General features: G+C 39.8%; 1 long non-coding RNA gene across 1 annotated transcript in view; it reads right to left on the bottom strand.

The window, feature by feature from the left end:
* The window catches only part of LOC105479511 (uncharacterized), a 58,511-nt gene that overhangs the window by 14,953 nt on the left and 18,079 nt on the right, over window positions 1–25,479 (bottom strand). Inside the window, exon 2 of the long non-coding RNA XR_985946.3 lies at window positions 10,115–10,262. This is a non-coding gene — a long non-coding RNA (uncharacterized lncRNA). The remainder of the gene's footprint in view (window positions 1–10,114; window positions 10,263–25,479) is intronic.

The raw sequence follows: 25,479 nt of genomic DNA, 5'->3' as shown, positions 1-25,479 counted from the left end.
CTTATAAAATCTCAGTACGGCCAAGCACGGTAGCTCACGTTTGTAATCCCAACACTTTGAGAGGCCGAGGCAGGTGGATAGCCTGAGGTCAGGAGTTCGAGACCAGCCTGGCCAGCATAGTGAAACCCCATCTCTACTAAAAATACAAAAATTATCCGAGTGTGGTGGCAGGTGCCTGTAATCCCAGCTACTTGGGAAGCTGAGGCAGGAGAATTGCTTGAACCCGGGAGGCGAAGGTTGCAGTAAGCCAAGATCGTACCATATTGCACTCCAGCCTGAGCAACAGAGCGAGACTCCGTCTCAAAAAAAAAAAAAAAAAAAATCTCAGGAGGTTTCTAGAGTATCCCTTTACTCTGGAAAATATTTTGTCATCTTTTCCATAACTTTATTGCTGCCAGAGCACATCTTAGATTGCTATTTTGCTTTCCCTGATAAGCATAACATCAATTCTCTTGTTTGTATTTACTTTTCTTGTTACTTGTACCTAAACTAACAGCTCAGGTATCTTGAGGTCCTGACAGGAAAGGCAAGAATAAGTTTTATAATTAGTTAACTAAAAAATCAGCATTTTGGACATCCCCAGGGCAAAGAAAGGACTAGCAATGAGGTAAAGGATAACAACCATAGTCCACCTAACCAGAATTCCTTTTCTGAGGTTGAAACTGAAAAAGAGGGTGGGGACAATGTAGGTATCAGTCAGTATTTTACAGAAAAAGAAATGTAATGCTCAGAGATGTTAAATAGGTTGTCCAAGGTCACACAGCTTACGACCAGTCCAACCGGGATTTAACTCTGGGTCTCTTTACAGCTAAGGTTGTTTCCAGCAAGCCATTCAGCCTTCATAGTGTACTAACAACAGAGAGGACAAAAGCAGGATTTTGCCTTTAACACTTGCAATAACAATGCAATAATCATAAATGCACCTAGGAAGTTGCCGGAAAGATAGAAAATGACTCAGTATTGAAAAATGCACATTAGGAGATTTATATTCAAAGAAAAGGTACTCTTGAAGACTGTTTTGGAAGTCAGTATCTTTCAGATTTTAGAAAAAAAGCAGGATACATATGCCATATATTATACTTTCAGCAGGATCTGGGCAGCACCCTCTTAACCATATTAATATTTCTAGGGGGGAGGGGGGAGGGATTGCATTGGGAGTTATACCTGATGTAAATGATGAGTTGATGGGTGCAGCACACCAACATGGCACAAGTATACATATGTAACAAACCTGCACGTTATGCACATGTACCCTACAACTTAAAGTATAATAATAATAAATAAATTTAAAAATATATATATTTCTATAGTAAAGCATGTGCATATTCACACTAGGTGAGATAAATAAAGACTATAGGCTGGGCACGGTGACGCACACCTGTGATCCCAACACTTTGGGAGCCCAAGGCAGGCAGATCACCTGAGGTCAGGAGTTCAAGACCAGCCTGGCCAACATGGTGAAACCCCATCTCTACTAAAATACAAAAATTAGCTGGGCATGATGGCGGGTGCCTGTAATCCCAGCTACTCGGAAGACTGTGGCGGGAGAATCACTGGAACCTGGGAGGCGGAGGTTGCGGTGAGCCGAGATCGCACCATTGCACTCTAGCCTGGGTAACAAGAGTGAAACTCCATTTCAAAAAAAAAAAAAAGACTACAAAAGGTGCATATCAGTTCAGTACAGTTTCAGTGCTAAACAAGTTCAGGTCAAGTCAGGTCAGGTTTTGAATTTTGAAAACACTTCCTCTTTTCATAGCTTTTTGGATTTCATAATTGCAGGTAAGGGATGTGAAACTGCACTGCGTCCTGTCTTACCAGGTGAGGGAAATACTAATGATAAACTGACTGATTGATTTACCAGAATTGACTTTCCACTAACAAGAGTAAAGACACCACATATGCCAAGTTTGTCCCATATACTTGGCACAAGCTTATTTCCTGCTTTGTGACTCAATTACAGCCCATTATGTGACTCAATTGAATTAAAAAGTAGGACATGAAAATGAAATACAGGTCAGTCTACTAAAATCCAGGAAAGGTATTAAGCAATTCATGCATGACAGTTCTAATTCAATGTTAAAACTATAGTTAACTTCCTACTATCACACTTGACTTGCAAATAAACCAATGAGAAAATTAGAAAGCAATATAGATTTTTAGCTCCTGAAATTCAATCATCAATTTAAGAATAAAAATCATTCTGTTCAGATTGAAGACATTTGCTCCCATAATTTATTTTGACAAACGGACTTGAAATAGACATTCAACAAAGTAAAATTCAGTAGACAATAATTTCTACCCTGTAACTGTGTAAACCTGTAGACTGATTTAATGTATCATCTACCTATAATCTTTCGAGGAGCCTCAATGTCTGAATCCAACATATTTTAAAACTACACATAAATTTGCAAGAACATAATTATCAAACAAAAACTAACCACTGGATCTCTTACATATTATACACTGCTATTGCATTGATGTTTTTCTCTCCTCTGTATGTATTCTTTTTTATCTTCAGTCTTCCTTGATTCTACAATTGGGAATATTTTCACATTAGACATTTATGTGATTCTTATCTTTAAATGTTGTGATACATTGTCCTTGGCCTTCAGGAGATTTATCAGTTAACATTGCTAAGCAATAGGAAAAATAGTAAAACACTAAAAATGAAAATAGGGTGGGGCGGTGACCCAGGCCTGTAATCCCAGCACTTTGGGAGGCTTAGGCAGGTGGATCACTTGAAGCCAGGAGTTCAAAACCAGACTGGCCAATGTGGCAAAACCCCATCTCTATCAAAAATACAAAAGTTATCCAGGCATGATGGCATGTGCCTGTAATCCCAGCTACTCGGAAGGCTGAGGTAGGAGAATCACTTGAACCAGGGAGGCAGACAGAGGTTGCAGTGAGCCAAGATCGTGCCAGTTCACTCCAGCCTGGGTGATAGAGTGAGACTGTCTCAAACAAATAAATAAATAAATAAATAAAATGAAATTGAAAATAGATATCTGAAAAAAAGATTTTGGCACAATTGTTCACCTTATAAACCTGTGGTTTGCGTTTATTATTTCATTGTCAATATGATCAGCGTCAGAGTTACTATTCTTTTTAAATTTTTGCCTTGTAAGCAGGTGGTAAAGAGATCATTTAATTAGACCATGTGCTATAGGGAGTGTACTACATGAACAATCAGTTTATATACACATTGAATACTACGCAGCCATAAAAAAAAATGAGCTCATGTCTTTTGCAGGGACATGGATGAAGCTAGAAACCATCATCCTCAGCAAACTAACACAGAAATAGGAAACCAAACACCGCACGGTCTCCCTCATAAGGGGAAGTTGAATAATAAGAGCACATGGACACAAGGAGGTGAACATCATATACTGGGGACTGTCACAGGGTGGGGGAAAAGGGGAGTGAGAGCATTAGGACAAACAGATAAGGCATGCGGGTCTTAAAACCTAGATGAGGGGTTGATAGGTGCAACAAACCACCATGGCACATGTATACCTATGTAACAAATCTGAGCATTCAGCACATGTATCCCAGAACTTAAAGTAGAATAAAAGAAAAAAATCAAAATAAAACTGAGCAAGAAAAGAAAAAAACAGCAAATAATTTTCAATGTTGTACAGAAAATAATGTCTGGTTTGTCATATTCTAGCATAAAGTGAGCAACATCATTGTTTACAAATCAGACAGATTTCAATTCAGTGTTTTTTTCCCCAATCTAATTATTTCAGAAGCTCAGGTAGGCTAGAAAGAGACAGTATCCTTCTATATAGGAATACACCAAAGGAGCTAATTACATAAAAACAGAAAATACATAAACAACACATGTAAAGAGGGTAAATGACAGATGGCTAAATGCCATAACTAAGTTTCATTATCAGTATTACCATTAACCACCAAAATTATGCATTTCCTAAAGGAGCATAGTTTGGAAACAAATAGCAAATATTTTAGAAACTGTCCCCTTGACCTGTATAAATTGCAAAATAAACAGATACGTTACCCTTTGTCTGCCTCCCCTACAGTCACTCATTAACAGATAGACTTAAGCTCCTACACTTTCTGACCCTCCTAGGCCTGTGTTGCCTTGTCCAGTATCCTTATACAAAATGAACTGAAATAATCATCAATCTGAAAAGCTAGTCTTAATCAAACGGGTAATTCTAACTTACCTACTTGTATATTTTATGGAACACCTAGGGACAGACTTTTAGAACAATGGGAATCTTATAAAAATGTATTACTCTAATTCTCTTATTTTGCAAATGGAATAATTCATAGAGAGTCCTGATCTGTTCAAGGACACACACTCATTTAGTGGCAGAGCCCAGACTAGAACCCAAGTAATCTGTCTCCCTCTCCAGTGCTTTTTCCCACAGGCTTTGCCAGATAAAGTTTCATGTCTTGGATTACATTGGTAGAAACTTTTGTGGATACATAGGTGAAGACTTGTCTTCCAGATTGGGCTCTTGAATTTCCCTAGCCAAACTCTATATTTATGTTTTCTGATTTTATGGAATGTCATATTCCTTTTTCTCCAAAGCATTTTATGGGCTATAATATATGGCAAATTTTAACTATTGTTTCTGTTACTTATTTGAACTTAGATAAATTATTTGCATTGTTATAAAGATAAGACGTCCAGAAACCATATTCATGATGTAAATGAGATCTCCATGTATCTGCTAAAAACATTCTAGTGAAACAGAAGATAAACAATAAATAAGTAGTCCCTGCAGCAGATAATCTCATCAGGGGACCCTAGTTACAATTCAGGTGAAACAGACCAAATGCCAGAGCTCTTTATCACTCTCACCAAGACTGTGTCCATGACAAGCTTTAGATAAGCAAAGAGAGCAATAAGAAGCACTTTCCTTTTGAGGTAGAAAAGGGGTCTATGAGTTGAATATTCCCCCAAATTACATTATTTGTATTAGTCAAAAGAACATGATAGCGTAGCAGCCAGAAAACATATATTTGCTCATAGCTTTTATCATTTTTTTCCAGCTGGACCTGGGGACTTCTATTGTTCATATGTTTACTCACAGCTGATATTCTTTCAACAATAGGAGAGATACCATATTACTGTTTTCCACCATGGGAGATTCAGTGCAATGGGTTCCTTTTTATTCCCATACAAAGTGATTCAGACTTTGAGGTCGTGAAATGATCCCCTTTATAAGACTGAATCACTTTTTTTTTTTTTTTGAGACAGAGTCTCACTCTGTCAACCAAGCTGGAGTACAGTGGCACAATCTCAGCTAACTGCAAACTCTGCCTCCCAGGTTCAAGCGATTCTCCTGCCTCAGCCTCTGGAGTAGCTGGGACTACAGGCATGTGCCACCATGCCCATCTAATTTTTGTATTTTTAGAAGACATGGGGTTTCACCATTTTTGGCCAGGCTGGTCTCAAACTCCTGACCTCAAGTGACCCGCCCTCGGCCTCTCAAAATGTTGAAATTACAGGCATGAGCCATCGCACCCGGCCTAATCACTCTTTTATTTTTTTTTTTAATCACTCTTAAGAGTCATCAAAAACAACTATAAAGTAAGTGTCTAGGATATTTATTTCACTATTATGTACTTTCTCAGGCACCATACACAATGTGATGTCTATAAATGAAGGTAGGCAAATCACTTAAGGTCAGGAGTTCGAGACTAGCCTGGCCAACATGGCAAAACCCTATCTCTACTGAAAAACACAAAAATTAGCCAGGCATGATGGCACATGCCTGTAGTCCCAGCTACTTGGGAAGCTGAGGCACAAAAATCGCTTGAAGCCGGGAGGCAGAGGTTGCAGTGAGCCATGATCGTGCTACTGCACTCCAGCTTGGGCAACAGAGTGAGACTCTGCCTCGAAAATAAATAAATAAATAATAAATAAATAAATAAGTAAAAGAAATTCTGCAAGGTAGTAAGTTATAGCAGAAAAATGAAACCAGTTCCATGTCAATCTACAATAAGTTCACTCAGAACTAAGACATTTTATTTGCCTAGAGCAACCTTATCCATGCATGCAGCCCAGGACACTTTGAATATGGCCCAACATAAATTCATAAACTCTCTTAAAATTGTAAGACCTTTTTTGCGATTTTTTTAAGCTCATCAGCTATCATTAGCATTAGTGTGTTTCATGTGTGGCCCAGATAATTCTTTCACTGGGGCCCAGAGAAGCCAAAAGATTGGACACCCCTGGCCTGTAGTATTCTGTGTCTGAATTTTTAATGGATTGCCTATTCCCAGCATAATAATGTTTTATTGTCATTCTCAAGTTTCTAAGATATGACTATACAAACAGTAGAAATAAATTAAATATTTAAAAGGTAGAATTGTATCAACAGGCTTTTTTTTTTTTTTTTTGGAGATACTATCGCTCTATCACCCAGGCTGGAATGCAATGGTACCATCTTGGCTCACTGCAACCTCTGCCTCCCAGGTTCAAGTTATTCTCCCCATGCCTCAGCCTTCTAAGTAGCTGGGACTATAGCCCTGCACCATCATACCCAGTTAATTTTTGTGTTTTGAGTAGAGATGGAGTTTTGCCATCTTGGCCAGGTCTCAAACTCCTGGCCTCAAATAATCTGCCTACCTTGGCCTCCCAAATTGCTGGGATTACAGACATGAGCCCCCATGCCCAGCACTCAATAGGCTTTTAATCTAGCTTCTAAAGTGTAAAGAGTCCTGGAGGATATATTAATGACGCATATTTGTAAGAAAAAATCATTTTATATTGAAGACCAGTACCTTCTCAAAACTGCCACAGCAGATGAATTTCTTCTAAGAGGACATAAATTTGGGCCTTTATTATACCCTGAGTTTAATAAGTGAGAACTTCACAGCATTATATGTAAAAGCATTTTGAAAAATAAGTATAATTTTAATTCCTATATGAATTTATTGTTCAATATGTTTCAAGAAAAAAAGATGAAGCAACTCACAGTTTTTAAAAATGTAAAAATAAAATTATCCAAACGGAAGCCTTGGATGAGATTCTACTGAATGACTCTGAGCTTCCTTGCAGCCAAAGCAAAAGAGAAATGCAAAGTGTTATTTCTTTTCTTTTCTTTTGACTGACAAGAAAAAACATACAAGTTCATGTGAAAAACCTACCTTTTCACATGAACTTGTATATATTATCTCATTTTAATCATTTTCTTTTTATATGTTTTAGAATTATAAACATTATATGTGAATGCGAGATGTTGCATACCACAATGGACAAATCTTTAAATTGCAGTTTTTGAAGATACCTCAGAGGCACTCTTAATATAAACATTTTTTTAATGAAAAAACTTAAGAAAGTAAAATTAATTATTGAGCTTAACTCCTAAATTAGTGGAGTTGAGCACGTCACCAACCCTTGTTCTAACTTGATTCAGGGATTTAGCTTAGACAGACTAGAGCGGCATTTCTGAAAGGGTGTTTAGAAGATGTCCTGCATCAAATCATTCAAGGCTGTTTTTCAAAGGTGAGGATTTCTAAGTCCCTCTCTAAAACTACTAAATCAGAACGCCAGTATAGATTTCAAAATTCTCAATTGTAAATAAGTTATCCTGGTGAATTGTGTGTCTGTAGTGCTAGTTATTAGTACTCTTTCAGGATCAAACCCACTCTTCCATATTTGGCCTTGTGATGCTGAAGCCGGTTGTGGGTAACCACCAGTGTCATTTTGCCACCTGGCTTCCGGTTAGGTTCTGCCAATGGGGGAGCTAGAGAACGCACTCCTTCCGGTTTGCTTGCTATTCCTGTCAGTATCATCTAGCTGTGGTTCTTCACCCCAGCAGTTCTAGCTTTTTCTAGTAGCAGTTGGTTCTAGTTTCCACTATTTCCCCATCTCCCAGAACCCAGTTCATGGCACTCTCTCAGAGTATCTTCTGAAATCTGGGTTCCAGCTCCACTGGATTCTCCTCTGCGTTCTGAAGCACCAGTGCCATCCAGGCAACTTCCTCACCTCAGAGGTCTGGATTCCAGGCTCCACCTTCTCCAAGCTTGTAGTTTCCAACAACCCCAACCTTTCACCTTTCCCCACAGGCCTACTGGTAGCAGCTGCTTTCTGCAATTACTTTATCTGAGTATTTGTTCCTTTTTCCCCTGTCAGTCCTCCAATATCTATATAACTAAATTTCCCTGTATCAATTCTCTCTTAAAATAATTGGTGTGGTTTCTTTTTTCCAGTAAACCCTGACTGATACAAATGTTAATGTTTGAGTTCTAGTGAGTAGGGACATTAAGGAGACAACATATCTCTAAGACAGACTCTTCCAATTATCAATTGTTTAAATCCCTCTTTTGGTACCAATATACAAAAGGGTGGTGCCAGGAGTTTCAACCACTGTATTTTAATGCCTTAAGAAATTTCCAGGCCAGGCACAGTGGCTCATGCCTGTAATCCCAACACTTTAGGAGGCCAAGGCGGGCAGATCACCTGAGGTCAGGAGTTCAAGACCAGCCTGGCCAACATGGTGAAATCCCATCTCCACTAAAAATACAAAAATTAGCTGGGCACGGTGGTTGGTGCCTGTAGTCTCAGCTACTTGGGAGACTGAGTCAGGGGAATCACTTGAACCGGGGAGGCGGAGGTTGCAGTGAGCCAAGATCTCACCACTGCACTCCAGCCTGGGTGACAGAGCAAGACTTCATCTCAAAAAAATAAAATAAAATAAATTTCCAGAAGCTTTGGGTTCTAGAATAGCTGATAACAAAGTTGAAATTCTATTATCAAAAATGAAGAATTCTTACATAATCTTTCCCAGAATCAGAGCCAATTCAGTTCAACAGAGAAGAAGACCATGTATGATATATCCGCAAGCAGAACAAAAATATTTTTTTAAGAAAGATTTTTAGGCCGGGCGCGGTGGCTCATGCCTGTAATCCCAGCACTTTGGGAGGCCAAGGCAGGTGGATCACAAGGTCAGGAGATCGAGACCATCCTGGCCACCATGGTGAAACCCTGTCTCTACTAAAAATCTAAAAATTAGCTGGACATGGTAGCATGCACCTGTAGTCCCAGATACTTGGGAGGCTGAGGCAGGAGAATTTATTGAACCCAGGAGGCAGAGGCTCCAGTGAGTCAAGATCACACCACTGTACTCCAGCCTGGCGACAGAGCGAGACTCCATCTCAAAAAAAATAAAAATAAAAATAAAAAAAGATTTTTTCTTCTTAAGGACTTCCATAGGTTGCATTACTTGCACTATCTGCAGGACAAAAGACCAAATGTTGTATTTATATGTAAGGGCATCCATGATGTTATGCACTTCTTCAAAATGATTTCAAGTTTATCTTTCTTTATTAGGGCACTGCTTCCGGGTGAGCTTATTGTTGTTCCCTGCTGCACCTTACATTATGTATTTCTACCTTCCTGTCTTGACTCAGGCAGTTTCTTTTGTCTGAGAGTCCTTATTGAATATACAAATACCTGAGCAGTCCTCATAATGGATACTCAACACATGTTGGAACTGGCTTGGATTGCGTTTCTTCTACAGTGAGTCTTCCTCAGAATTAGTCTGCTTTGAAGTGCGATAGCAGTTACTTTATGTGCACATTTTATTTACACAGAGCACATGTTCTCTTCTGAATTGCTTGTGTCTATGTTCAATCTTTCCTCCTAGATTTATAAACTCTTTAAAGACACACCATATATCTTACAGATTCTCGTATCACCACAGTAACCCACAGACCTTGCACAGAATATTGACCAGTAAGTGCTGAGTGAATAGTGACCTAACAAATAGTCATCTACTGTTTGATAGGTCTTTCTCCTCTCCTTATACTGTAGATATCTCAAAAACTTTTGAAAATGTAAAGGGCATAAATAATATCTAATGTGCTTTATACTGTGTCCACAGTATTATAAAATAATATTTTCACTTTTCTAGATCTGCATGATACTTCCCATACATTAACTGTTTAAGTTTCGGTGACAACTCTTCCATTTTTACCAAGAAAACTGAGGCTCTGAGAACTTAAGTAACCATGTCCAAGGTCACATAACAAGACAGTGATGTTTCTGGAATTCGAAAAGGGCTCTTTCACATACATTGCATGGTCTCTTGGGAAGTCAGAGCTTAGACAGTGACGATAGCAGTGATGAGCTCACCTGACAGATTGCTCTTTCTCCTCTGCAGAGACTTGCTTCAACACCAGGAAGAACATGAAAGGCTGACTCATAATTCCCAGAAGCAGCGCCAGTTCATGTGCTGGGATTCTGACCACACATCTAACGATCAGGTCAGGGAGTCAGATTTCTGTTGGATTTAGAAAAGCATCTATGTGTTTATGAAAGAAACCCAATGGATTTTTAATAGTGCCGCAGCTCTTGGAGGCTCTACATCCACCCTTTCTCCCCAGCCAAGAGCATGGCTGTGGGAGAAGGAAGGCAGGCAGCAGTCAGGTAAGTGTGACTTCCTCACTTCCCCTACCTTCTCATCTTAAAGCCATGGAGTGGTTGCTGGGTAACCCACTCCTACATATATTGGTTCATAAAGCCTAGTGAGTCACTGAAATTCTTACTGATGCACAAAATTTCAAACACACTAGTAACACAGAGGGCCATGGTGCAGATGACTTGAGCACACATAATGTATTTTCTGCTCCCATTGAGCTGTTTGAAAATAGCATTGGCTTGGCATGGTGGTGTGAACCTGTAGTCCCAGCTACTCCGGAGGCTGAGGTGGGAGAATTGCTTGAACCCAGCAATTAGAGATCAACCTGGGAGACACAGTGACTCTCTGTCTTTTTTTTTTTTTTTTTTTTTTAAGGCCGAGTACAGTGGTCCATGCCTATAATCCTAATATTTTGGGAGGCCAAGGTGGACTGATTGCTTGAGCCCAGGTGTTCAAGACCAGCCTGGGCAAACGGTGGAACCTCCTCTCTGCAAAAAAATACAACAACAATAACAACAACGAATTAGCCAGGCCTGAAAAACTAGCCAGTCATGGTGGCATGCATGGTGGCGTGCGCCTGTCATCCCAGCTACTCAGGAGGCTGAAGTGGGAGGATCACCTGAGCCCAGGGAAGATCAAGGCTGCAGCAAGCCGAGATTGCGCCACTGTGCTCCAGCCTGGGTGTCAGAGTGAGACTCTGTCTTAAAGAAAAGAAAGGTTTAATATCACCTTTGGTGGCACCCTCCACAGAGTATTTATACTACAGAATATGTTTTATAAAAATATTTGTTTGGGAAGCTGAGGCCAGTGGATTACCCGAGGTCAGGAGTTCGAGATCAGCCTGACTAACACGATGAAACCCCATCTCTACTAAAAATACAAAAATTAGCTGGGCGTGGTGGCACATGCCTGTAATCCCAGCTACTTGGGAGGCTGAGGCAGGAGAATCACTTGAACCTGGGAGGCAGAGGTTGCAGTGAGCTGAGATTGCGCCACTGCACTCCAGCCTGGGCAACAAGAGCAAAACTCTGTCTCAAAATATATATATGTGTGTGTGGATAGATACATATATATGCTAATAACTTTACAGAACTTTCATATAATTTAGACAGGTGTCTAGGTTCTCCAGAGTCTCAAAAAAAATAATATCTCCTCTTTCTCTACATAACATTTGATAAATAAGATGGTCTTATTGCAAGACAAATATTAGAACAAAGATCAAACTGCTTAATTTCCTACATCAATTCAAGCAGATATCTCTCAAACTTTTAGGCAAAATAATTGACCAGATTACTTTGCTTCTCTTACTCCTGCTCCTCCTCCTTCACCCCTCTCTTGCCTCTCTTGCCTCTTTTTCTAACAACTTAGCCTTCCCTTTCTACCTCTCTCCCTTTTAATTCTCACCCTTTCTTTCCTTTTATAGAGGAGGGGCTTAACCTTTAAGAAATTGCTTTGTTTGCTGTACTCTCTCAAAAGCTTGGTTTGAGCAGCCAACCCTGTTTGCATAAAATAAAAGTTAGAAAACTAAAAGTTTTGTGAACCAAGGGTGGAGGAAAACGTTATGCATTTTATCACACAGTTCATCATCCTATCAGCCAAGAATGAGGTTCCGTTTTTCTGAGTAATCCCTCATCTACCCACATCCTATATTGGCAAAATATCTGCGTGAGAGGAATTGGCAGGAGCTATCAGAGAACTAAAAATTATCGATTAAGTGTAAAAATATGTCTGCAGTTACCAGTAAGTTAGTATTTTCACTATTAAAGAAATAGGATATTTTATCATTACAATTGGTTATGTAATTTGGCTTTTCACCATTATTTAGGTACTTTTATAGAGTTATGAGTAATATTTCATTTTTTGACAAAAAGAAAATAGAATCATGAAGATTAACTATTTCTCAAGATAGGGCAAAGATAATAACAGTATAGATTTCTCAAAATGAGCAGATAGAAAAATCAATCCAAACAAACTGAGAGAAGGAAGTCAAATTGGAACCATCCAAAATGATATAACCATGAAATGCGATCATTAAAACAGCCATGAGGTTAATTTACTTAACACTTTTTTTCATCCACTGGAGTCAGCAGATTATTCCAAGGTGAAGAAAAAGCATAGATGTAACCTTGTAAGAGGAGAGCTGTGGGACACAGCTACAGACAAAGCCAGCCTGAGAAAAAGGCACAAAGGCTGAATATTAAATTTATATGGTGGTACTGGAAGGCAGCCAGGAAAGGTTTGCCCTGCTTTTTATTCCCAAATCTGTAGTTAGGACGGTACCATAAGATGCTCTAGGTAAACATGAAGGCTCAGATGCCCAGATGTAAATGGCTGCCTCATACAGTCACACAGGGTATTGACTGCACAACACCAGTGGACACCGTTCACATAGACTACAATGAGAAAAAGCCCCCTGAATTTGTGAACATGGATGCCCTTCTGTGCTAAACTACAGGGAATAACAGAAAAAAAAGGAGAAGATAAAATTTTATATAAAGTACGATAAATATTTTTTCAAATAAAACATATACATAGAAAAATGATCAGAAGGAAGTACATCAAAATAAAATTTATAGAGGTATACATGAATTCATTTTTTCTTATTCCTAGTCTTCTATATTTTCACATTGAATAAATTAGCAGTTTTAAAATAAATTAGCAACATTTAATAAAGTAGTACCTTAAAACATCCAGATTGATACTTACTTATAGCTTCAATGTTATAACTATCAGAGATGTAATGATTAGAATGGTTTGTATACCAACGGAAAGTCTTTTAGAAAAATGAGCACTATTTTTCTACATTTGTTTGCATTTTAACCTAGCTTTATAATTTCAACTATTCAACTAAATATAAGAATGAGCTTTGCTTGTGAAAATTCTGATATTATAAACACTAGAGAACTTCTATATGGTGCGTCCAAAGATAGATCAGGTTTCAAGCACTGTTCCCTCAGGCTCCAAAGTCCTCTCAGTTCTGCCTGCCTCTTGGGTTGGCGTCCATCAAGATAACTGCCAGCAATGAGGGCTACCTGCTTCCTGGTTCACAGCCAATGGGCAGAGACTGTCCACCTCTAAACTAATCACAGACAAAGAAGAGGATTGGTTTAATTAGTAGGGAATAGATGGAATCAAGGGTAAATACCGATCTGTGAGGCCTGGAATGTATTCAGTCGGGGGGTTCTCTTTAACTAAAACAATAAAAAAATTATTCCAAAAATGAACATTTATTTGGAAAGAAAAAACATAACAAATTATAATTTTTTAACGCAAAATGCCTACATAGACATCACAAAATCCAGAAGAGATAATGTAATATTTGTAATGTTTGTATTAAGTTCCTGACCCATATCTATCGTGCTTTTTTTTTTTTTTTTTTTTTTTTTTGTGGAGTACAGTGGTGCCATCTTAGCTCACTGCAGTCTCAACCTCCTGGACTCAAGCAATCTTCCTCTCTCATCCTCCTGAGTAGCTGGTACTATAGGCACGAGCCACCATGCCTGATCAACTTTTCTTACTTTTTTGTAGGGTTGGGGTTTTACCACGTTGCCCAGGCTGGTCTTAACTACTGGACTCAAGTGACCCGTCTGTCTTGGCCTCCCAAAGTGCTGTGATTAAAGGCATGAATCACCATGTCCAGTCTCCTATGACACTTTTATCTGCATGATTTTGGCCACATACTCTTTTTTTGTTTTGTTTTGTTTGAGATGGAGTCTCGCTCTGTCACCCAGGCTCACTGCAACCTCTGTCTCCCGGGTTCAAGCAATTCTCTGCCTCAGCCTCCTGAGTAGCTGGGATTACAGGCACCTGCCACCATGCCTGGCTGATTTTTGTATTTTTAGTAGAGACGGGTTTCACCATCTTGGTCAGACTGGTCTTGAACTCTTGACCATGTTATCCACCCGCCTCGGCCTCCCAAAGTGCTGGGATTACAGGCATGAGCCACCATGCCTGGCCAGCCACATACTCTTTGATTGCCTCTTCTTATGACAACTTCGTAATAGTTAATAAAGAAAAAAATAGAAATACAGTTCAATCTTTCCTCTCACATCCGTAATTGAAATTGTTATTGAAGTTTTGAAAACTTTCTTTTAGTGTCACAATTTATTATGAGTGAAGTCACACGAATTTTCAGGAATACTGTCAAATTTTGGTAAACCTCTATTAAGTTGTTTTTTGATCTTTGACTATAAGATTTTCCACAGTTTAGCTTCTGAATTCATTCATACCTCTCAAATCTTGAATCTCCTCCATGCCCACATACTACCAGTACCAGGCACCACAGGACCTGTTCATGGCTGCATACGTCCTATGTATGGGCCAGCCCAGCACATTGGATGGTAGGGCTATTTCTAGAAACCATTTCTATACCAAGGCAGCTAGCTGTACTTGGAGGTAGGTGCAAACCAGGTAAATAAATGCCACTAAATCCACACAAAAAAATCTCCCCATTCACCATCCCCTTAATTAAATCTCAAAAATGTCCTATGCCACTGTACACCTTTCAGCTGAAGAGCAAGTGTGATGGAGGGGAGGAAGCTGGAGAGTGAAACAAAAATCAATCCTATTATAACTATGAGAGTTAAAATATTTTATTGTTACAAAATTTTACAAAAACACATGAGCATGTTCAATCAGTATCTAGGCCCCAAAAGATCGAATTCTATTTGGGAATAAGCTATCAAAAAATATTGTCTGGAAAAAGGAATAGTGCACAATATACTTTTTGTGACACTGATCAAATTATATCTGCTTTTTAGCTAATCCATTGATAATTAATGTATTGCATTAAGGTATTACATACCCAATGTGAGCCTTCATCCTATTTCATGAGAAGGAGAGGGTAGTCACAGAAATATTATCACCAGACACTGCCTTTGAAGAGTTACTGACCTGACAGAGGCATCAAAATCTATAAGCATTCATTTTCTCCTTTAAGAGACTTGATAGATTAAAAGCAAACAATAAGGCTGGGCGAGATGGCTCATGCCTATGATCCCAGCACTTTGGGAGGCTGAGGCAAGCGGATCCCTTGAGGTCACGAGTTCAAGACCAGCCTGGCCAACATGGTTAAACCTGGTATCTACTAAAAATACAAAAATTAGCCGGATGTGGTGGCACACACCTGTTTTCTTAGCTACTTGGGAGGATGAGGCATGAGAATCACTTGAATCCAGGAGGCAGAGGTTACAGTGAGCCAAGATTATGACACTGCACTTCAGCCTGGGCCACAGAGCAAGACTGTGTCTCAAAAAAGAAAAGAATAAGATGAATATATCTTGTCATTAATAATATCTTAATTTTGTATTACAAACAATAATTACATGAAAAAATAAAGGCTAGAGTAGAGCTCTTTAAAAAATAGTTTGGTTGGAGATTCACAGTGAGTTTGCTCAATAAATAATGCTTACCAAGCTATAGTATGCATTGTTTTATCTTGAATACAAAGCTATTTAACTTTTGCATCAGTTTTATGGTTGAGGGACTAGAGCACATGATTAAATTTATAGATAATAGCAAATTAGAATAAATGGTTATTACTCTGGAGGACAGGATTAGAATTCTAAATGACTTTATAAAGCTGGAGAAGGAAGCTTGTAAACTAATGAGGAACAGCATTGAGAAATGTATGGGGAAATATACTTGGGATTTTTTTTTAAAAGCTACACAAACGGGCCGGGCGCGGTGGCTCAAGCCTGTAATCCCAGCACTTTGGGAGGCCGAGGCGGGCGGATCACAAGGTCAGGAGATCGAGACCATCCTGGCTAACACGGTGAAACCCCGTCTCTACTAAAAATACAAAAAACTAGCCAGGCGAGGCAGCGGGCGCCTGTAGTCCCAGCTACTCAGGAGGCTGAGGCCGGAGAATGGCATGAACCCAGGAAGCGGAGCTTGCGGTGAGCCAAGATCGCGCCACTGCACTCCAGCCTGGGTGACAGAGCAAGACTCCGTCTCAAAAAATAAAAATAAATAAAAATAAAAAAATGAAAAATAAAAGCTACACAAACAAAATATAGCAAATTCCTGAACAAACTTTTTAAAAATTAATTAATTAATGTTTGAGGTAGGGTCTCACTCTGTTGCCCAAGTTGGAGTGCAGTGGTGTGATCTCGGCTCATTGCAACCTCTGCCTCCTGGGTTCAAGTGATTCTCACGCCTCAGCCTCCTGAGTAGCTGGAATAACAGGTGCACACCACCGTGCCTGGCTAATCGCTGTATTTTTAGGAGAGAAGGGGTTTCACCATTTTGGAAGGCTAGTCTAGAACTTCTGGCCTCAAGTGATCTGCCCACCTTGACCTATGAAAGTACTGGGGTTACAGGCATGAGCCACAGTGCCCAGCCGAACAAACTTTTTTTAATGTAGAAACTGTCATTCATCACACATTGAACACACATTAACAACATATGGCAATTATGTTTTGTAAAAAAGTTTTACTTTGGACATGGTTTAACAGTGTAATTGGAAGGAAACAGAAAGCAAATGTTTTTCTGCTACATCTGGTGCCATGCAATCTCTCTGGCATCCAGGTTCACTCTAAGTTAGGAGCAATGGTTCTCTAAGGACATTTGAATACAGAACTTGTACACCTGATACATTTCTCCACTGAGTGAAAGTAATGACTCAGAAGCCATCACCACACACACACACACACACACACACACACACACACACACACATCTCTAAAACTGGGGTCTAAGTCAATGCAGTACTTACAAAGCATTTATGCTGGGCGCAGTGGCTCAAGTCTATAATCGCAGCTACTCAGGAGGCTGAGGCTAGAGGATTGCTTGAGCCCAAGAGTTAGCCCAGGCAACGTAGCAAGACACCATCTCTATAAAAATAATAATAAAAATTGTCACCAGGCATGGTGGCTCATGCCTGTAATCCCAGCACTTTGGGAGGCAAGGCAGGTGGATCACCTGAGGTCAGGAGTTCAAGACCAGCCTGGCCAACATGGTGAAACCCTGTCTTTACTAAAAATACAAAACCTAGCTGGGCGTGGTGGCACATATCTGTAGTCCCAGCTACTCTGGAGGTTGAGGCAGGAGAATTGCTTGAGCCCAGGAGACGGAGGTTGAAGTGAGCCAAGATCGCACCATTGCACTCCAGCCTGGGCAACAAGAGTGAAACTCCACCACAAAATAATGATAATAATTGTTAGAATATTTTCATATAAAACATTGCACCAAGTACAGTATTTTAGGCAATAAAATACATAGTGTGTGGTCCCTGTGGATGAAGAAAGATTTAGAAGGATTAAAAACACAGTAATAGGACAGGCACAGTGGCTCACACCTATAATCCCAGCATTTTGAGAGGCCAAGGAGGGCAAATCACTTGAGGCCGGGAGTTTGAGACTAGCCTGGCCAACATGGTGAAACCCCATTTCTACTAAAATTACAAAAAATTAGCCAGGCGTGGTGGCATGCTTGTAATCCCAGCTACTCAATTTAGGAACCTGAGGCATGAGAATCACTTGAACAGGGAGGCAGAGGTTGCAGTGATCCGAGATTTCACCCCTGCACTCCAGCCTGGGCAACAGAGCGAGACTCTGTCTTAAAGGAAAAAAAAAAGCAATAATATGCATTTCTCTCCTTAATTAAATGGTGAATAAACTTCATTTATTCTATAACTAAAATTAGTGGCATTTGCCAGTTGTACGTATGTGTCATATGATTCTTTCAGGGATAATATGAGGTATTGAATGTTAATAAATGTAGAAATATGTATAAAAATCAATGTAATACTTAGAGCAACATCACAAACACATTTATAGTAGCTTTGATAAGTTAGTCAGAAAGATTGTGGCCCACCCATATCAAAGGATCACAAAGCTGACAGCCTTCCGGAAGATTATGGCTAGGTAAAAATCAATAGCTGTATTTAGGCTGGCCACGGTGGCTCATGACTATAAGTCCAGCACTTTTTTATTTTTTGAGACAGAGTCTCGCTCTTGTCAACCAGACTGTGATTCTCCTGCCTCAACCTCTTGAGTAGCGGGGATTACAGGCATGCGCCACTATGCCCAGCTTGTAATCCCAGCACTTTGGGAGGCCAAGCCCAGTGCATCACCTGAGGCCGACAGTTCCAGACCAGCCCGGCCAACAAGATGAAACTACGTCTCTACCAAAAATACAAAAATTAGCAGGCGCCTGTAGTCCCAGCTACTCAGGGGCTGAGGCAGGAGAATCACTCAAACCCGGGAGGCGGAGGTTGCAGTGAGCCGAAATCCTGCCACTGCACTCCAGCCTGGGCAACAAGAGCTAGATTCTTGGGGAAAAAAATAATAATAATACAAGGAAAAGGATAAAGAAAAATCAATAGCTATATTTAATTTTGGCACAGATCATTTTATCACTCTGCTTTACTGGTATTTGAAAATCAATCACAAAAGTTTAAGGATATCCCATTAATTTCCCTGAGAGAGTGAATTATATAACAAGATTAGATTAAAACTGTGGTATTCAAAAACATCTGAACTCAGGAATTTCATGGGAAACAAATCACCATTTATATTTTATCCATATAATTTTAACCTGTTTTAAAATTGATGTATGATTTACAATATTTTTCCTCTGTAACATTTGTGTCAGTTGTGATAACTGTGTTTTGTCCTCAAGGATAATAAATACTCTAAAGAATTTCTTTATAGTATTTCCTAATTTATAGAAAATAAGTATCACTACAAGAAAAAGCAGTCTCAATTTTTATTGATTAGGAAAGGTTTTATTACATTATTTATGTAAATAATGATAAATACAACATTTAAAGTATAACATATTTGATAGTCTTAGCAGCATAGAGTCTTTTTGTAACATAAAGTTCCCCCTAAAGCATTCCAATTTAAAATTTTCCTCAAAGCAAAAAGCTCTATGACTTAATTCTGAGGATTGGCACTTCAACTGGGTAACATGTCAAATGAGTTAGAGAAAGTGGGAAAAGACAGAATAGGAGTAGTGATTGGGAATTAAGGTTAAATATTTTTAAAATTAAAATTAAATATTTATTAAATAAAAATTAAATTAAATATGTTTAAAACTAAAATGAAAGGGGCTTCCATGGATTCATGATGATAAAGTGAATGAATTAAGGAGAATAATGTTCTTAACCATTCTTAAGTTTACAAGTATTTTTAAGAGGGAGGGGAGAGTAGAAGTATTTCCTGGTCGAGGCAAAACCCATCTAGCCAACATGGTTTTCACATTTTCACTAGAGCAGTGGTTCTCAAAATGTGGTTCCTGGACCAACAGCATCAACATCAGTCTGGGAATTGTTAGACTGCAAATCATCAGACCCTATTCTAGACCTAGTGAACCAGAAATTGTGCACTGGAGCCAGGAATCCTGATTTACCAAGCTCTACAGGTGATTCTAAAGCAGGATAAAGATGAAAAACCATGTCAGTAACACCTGGGAGATTTCAATACTACCAATGCCCAGGCCCAGGCTCAGACCAATTAAATCAGAATTTCTGGAAACATGGTTTTGGCATCAATAGGGTTTTCAAGGCTCCCAGTAGAGAACCATTGCCTTAGAGAGTACCTTTTTACCCCAGAGAAAAAAGCCAACTGGCTGAGTGCCGAAACTAACCCTCACTCAATGGATTAGTTGAATTCTGCATTTGTTTGTTTTACTTCCTTTTACAGTGAAAGTTTTTCCTCAAAGAAGTGTGAAACCACAAGCTGAGTACAATCAGTCAAGGTTGATTAATTCCACTTAAACCATTAACACCCTTGTCAGCAGATCAGAACCCTGAGGAAATAGGGACCCTACAGTTTACTTTGTGTTTCCATGGCAAGGGGGAAGGAGGGTGACTATCCTAACCTGTAGGGCACAGTGAGGACACCTCAACCGCCAAGAATCTGGAGAAAGGGCCATGGCCCTAGTGAGAGAGAAGTTGGGGAGAATCCTACCAATGGAATACAGGCAGGCCCAGACAGCAGTTTAAAAGAACAAAAAAGTGAATGTGGTGTCACAGACAAATTTCACTTGCATCAGTCAGAGTTTACCTGAGGCCAGTCTTGTATAGCCAAATGGAGATTAGTAAGAAAGAAAGATAAACTATCTCTGAAATTATTTTGCAAAATAGTGGGAAAATTTTTTTAATTTGCTGACATTAAATGTACATGCAAATTTTTAGAGGTTTATCTTAGCAAGACTGGGGCTAATCACCACCATGAATAGTTCTTTGGAATCTGAGCCTGAGTGTTTACCAGTAGGGAAATGACAGGTTGTTCAAAAGGAAATGTTTCCCAAGTTCTGGTTGGGAGCTGGCATCAGAGAGATAGGAAAATCTAGAACTGTTCTCAGTTTCTCTAGCAACAAGATTTCAAAAAATTGTACTGAAAGTTCAGTGAACATTGTTACAGCGATTTCCATTCTTCATAAAAAGAATAAACTTGCAAAAACTGAGACTGAATGATTTAGCAATTGAATTACAAAAGATCAATGTTGGATATTCTGTGTTTTAAAACATCATAAAAATTAGATTAGTTTAATTTGCATTGAAGACACTTAGTGATAAAGTTACATGTTCAGTATTTGAAGCTGTGGCTTTGCATAAACAATAAATAATTAATAGAATTTTGAAACTTGGTCCAGGCCGGGCATGGTGGCTCACGCCTGTAATCCCAGCACTTTGGGAGGCCGAGGTGGGCGGATCACGAGGTCAGGAAATCCAGACCATCCTGGCTAACACAGTGAAACCCCGTCTCTACTAAAAATACAAAAAAATTAGCCGGGCGCGGGGGCTGGCGCCTGTAGTCCCAGCTACTCGGGAGACTGAGGCAGGGGAATGGCGTGAACCCGGGAGGCGGAGCTTGCAGTGAGTCGAGATCACGCCACTGCACTCCAGCCTGGGTGACAGAGCGAGACTCCGTCTCAAAAAAAAAAAAAAAAAAAAAAGAAAGAAAGAAACTTGGTCCAAGCATATAAAATACTGCAAATACCAAGAAATAGCATGCAAAAAGAAAAAAAAGTTAAGACTGCAAAAGAGATTTTCTTATTTTTTAAGATAGCATGAAAATATGCTTTAGTTTTCCCCTATAATAGTTCAAAACTTTTAGCTCTCCCAGAATCACATGGAAGGCTTGTTAAAACACAGAGTGCTGGGCCCCACCTCCAGAGTTCTGATTCTAGAGGTCTGAAGTCCAAGCCAATTCTGCATTTCTAACAAGTTCTCTGGTGTTGCTGATGATACTAGGTATGGGAACCGCATTTTGAGAAGTAATAATTTTTATTTGTTTATTTATTTTTATTTAATTTTTTTGAGACAGAGTCTCACTCTGTTGCCCAGGCTGCAGTGCAGTGGTGCAATCTCAGCTCACTGTAACCTCCTCCTCTTTGGTTGAAGCAATTCTCCTGCCTCAGCCTCCTACATAGCTGGGATTACAGATGTGTGCCACCACACCTGCCTAATTTGTGTTTTTTTAGTAGAGTCGAGGTTTCACCATGTTGGCCATGCTGATCTTGAACTCCTGACCTAAGGTGGTCCACCCACCTTGGCCTCCCAAAGTGCTGGGATTACAGTCATGAGCCACTGTGCCTGGCCTGAAAAGTACTGATTTAGAATAATGAATAAATTATAACCTGTAGAATTTGTTTAAAATTATATAACATGTAATATTAACAAAGATTAAAAGAGTTATTCGATAAGTATACTTGACCTACCACCTAACCTGAAGGATTAAACATTACAATGCAGTTAAAATCCCCTATATCTCCCTCCAGGATTCCATCCCACTTCCAACCTCAATCATAGGAGTAATCACTATCCTTCATGATTAATCATTATTCTTTATGGTTTACAAATCAACAAGGAACAGGAAATCTAAAAGAAAATAGGCAAAGGATGGCCAGGTGTGGTGGCTCACGCCTGTAATCCCAGCACTTTGGGAGGGTGAGTGGGGCGGATCACAAGGTCAGGAGATCGAGACCTTCCTGGCCAACATGGTGAAACCCCGTCTCTACTAAAATACAAAAAATATTAGCCAGGCTTGGTGGCGTTGCCTATAGTCCCAGCTACTTGGGAGGCTGAGGTAGGGGAATTGCTTGAACCCAGGAGGCAGAGGTTGCAGTGAGCTGATATCATGCCACTGCACTCCAGCCTGGCAACAGAGGGAGACTCTGTCTCAAAAAAAAAAAAAAAAAAAATAGGCAAAGGATATGAATAGGCAGTCTTCAGAAAAAAACTCAAAAGCTCAGCAAATGTATGACAATATGTTTAAACTTAATAATCAGAGGTATATATATTTAAAAAATAATAATACTATGACATAACCCTTTAGATCCATTGATGGACAAACATTGGGAAGTTGGATAATGCCAAGTGTTGGAGGGTTTGGGGGTGGGGTAATAGGAATGGTGGACACTGATACAGCCTTCCAGAAGACAATCTGGAGTTTCTTGGTCAAATCAATATAACTATACACCATGCCCCTGCACTTTAGCTCCTGGGTATCCATCCCTAAGAACTTTTAAACATCCAAAGGGAGACATATTTGAGGATGATGATGGAATCTGGTGTACATGATTGAGGAGTGGATAAACAAAATGTGGTAGATGCACTTACTCCTTGAACAGCCTACCATCCAGCCATTAGCAAAAGCAGGAGCCCAGATGTGTATAGAATCATAAATAGATCTTAAAATCCAGTCCTGGGTTTAAAACAAAGGGGAGGCCAGGCACGATAGGTCACTCCTGTAATCCCAGCACTTTGGGAGGCCGACGCAGGCAGATTGCTTGAGGTCAGGAGTTTGAGACCAGCCTTACCAACATGGTGAAACCCCATCTCTACTGAAAATAAAAAAATTAGCCGGGCGTGGTGGTGCGTGCCTGTAATCCCAGCTACTCAAGAGGCTGAGGCAGGAGAATTGCTTGAACCCAGGAGGCAGAGGCTGCAGTAAGCCAAGATTGCTCCATTCACTGCACACCAGCCTGAGCGACATATAGAGACCCTGTCTCACAAATGAAAAAAGAAAAGATAAGAAAAAAGACACAAAATGAGATTTCTATCACAATACCATTTATGTAAGTTAAAATGCATGCACAAAAAACAGGATGCACATCAAACACATCAGAATGGTTATGAGGATGGCGGGGAGACGTAGAAATAGCAAATAGGACCCCGTCTCTACTAGAACCAACTTGGTGAAACCCCGTCTCTACTAAAAATACAAAAAAATTAGCCAGTCTTGGTGGTGGGCACCTATAATCCCAACTACTCGGGAGGCTGAGATAGGAGAATTGCTAGCTCCCTGGGGGCAAGATCACGCCACTGCACTCCAGCCTGGGTGACAGAGCGAGACTCTGTCAAAAAAAAGAAAGGAAGGAAGGAAGGCAGGCAGGCAGGCAGGCAGGAAAGAAGAGAGAGAGAAAAGGAAGGAAGGAAGGAAGGAAGGAAGGAAGGAAGGAAGGAAGGAAGGAAGGAAGGAAGGAAGGAAGGAAGGAAGGAAGGAAGGAAGGAAGGAAGGAAGGAAGGAAGGAAAGAAATCTAGTCTTATCTTGTACTTTTCCTGACCCAGCCCTGGAACCAGTCATTTCTCAATAAGGCCCATTTCCTTTTAGGGGAAAATAGTATTTAGGAACCAAAATCTGAATATTATTAGACATGCTCAAAATTCAATCTAACACTCCAAGATTCATTCTAGCTTTCCCATGTTCCATATTTGTATCTACTTTTCTCTAGCGGTGAGAAACCTGGTTCTAAGAAGAAAGAAAAAAGAAGAAAGGAAAGAAAAATAAAAAGAAACCTGGTTCTGTTATTCAAAATATATTTACTCATTTTCTTAAAACAAGAATATCCAGAAAGTAGTTTCAGAGTTTTAAAAATATTAAAAATAGAACTATTATGTGATCCTGCCATCCCACTTCTGGGTATATATCCAAAGGATATGAAATCAGTATGTTGGGCCGGGCGCGGTGGCTCAAGCCTGTAATCCCAGCACTTTGGGAGGCCGAGGCGGGCGGATCACGAGGTCAGGAGATCGAGACCATCCTGGCTAACACGGTGAAACCCCGTCTCTACTAAAAATACAAAAACTTAGCCGGGCGAGGTGGCCGGCGCCTGTAGTCCCAGCTACTCGGGAGGCTGAGGCAGGAGAATGGCGTAAACCTGGGAGGTGGAGCTTGCAGTGAGCTGAGATCCGGCCACTGCACTCCAACCTGGGCGACAGAGCGAGACTCCGTCTCAAAAAAAAAAAAAGAAAAAAAGAAATCAGTATGTTGAAGAGACGTCTTCCCTCCCTTGATCATTGCAGCATCATTCACAATAGCCAACAAATAAAGAAAATGTAGATTTTAAAACGTGGATAAAGAAAGTCATATACATAACGTGTATATACAGTATATATATACACACACACAGAGGAATACAATTTAACCCTAAAAAAGAAGGAAATACTGTCCTTTGCTATGACATGAATGAACCTGGAGGACATTTTGCTAAGTGAATAAACCAGGCACAGAAAGACTCTATGATCTCTTATGTGAAATCTAAAAAAGTCAAAATCCTAGAAGCAGAGAATAGAATGGTAGTTGCCGGGGGCTGAGGGTTGGAGGAAAATCAGGAGATGTTGGTTAAAAAGTACAACATTTGGCCGGGCGCGGTGGCTCACGCATGTAATCCCAGAACTTTGGGAGGCCAAGGCAGGTGGATCACTTGAGGTCAGGAGTTCAAGACCAACCTGATCAACATAGTGAAATCCCATCTCTACTAAATACATAAAAATTAGCCGAGCATGGTGGTACATGCCTGTAATCCCAGCTACTTGGGACGCTGAGGCAGAAGAATTGCCTAAACCGGGGAGGCGGAGGTTGCAGTGAGTTGAGATCATACCATTGTACTCCAGCCTGGGCAACAAAAGCGAAACTCGGCCTCAAAAAATGTAAAAAAATATATAGAGTACAACCTTTCAGTTAGGATGAATAAGTTCTGGAGATCTGTTACCCAGTATAGTGACTATAGTTAATAATAATGTGTTACACACATGAAAATTTTGAATAGATTAGATCTTAAATTTTCTTATCTCAAAAAAATTATGTAAGGTGATGGATACGTTAAATAGCTTTATTTCACAAT

This window comes from Macaca nemestrina, chromosome 5 (genome assembly GCF_043159975.1).
Source record: "Macaca nemestrina isolate mMacNem1 chromosome 5, mMacNem.hap1, whole genome shotgun sequence".
Taxonomy (NCBI): domain Eukaryota; kingdom Metazoa; phylum Chordata; class Mammalia; order Primates; family Cercopithecidae; genus Macaca; species Macaca nemestrina.
The sequence above is the reverse complement of the archived record's forward strand: the minus strand, read 5'-3'. Positions and strand labels throughout refer to the sequence as shown.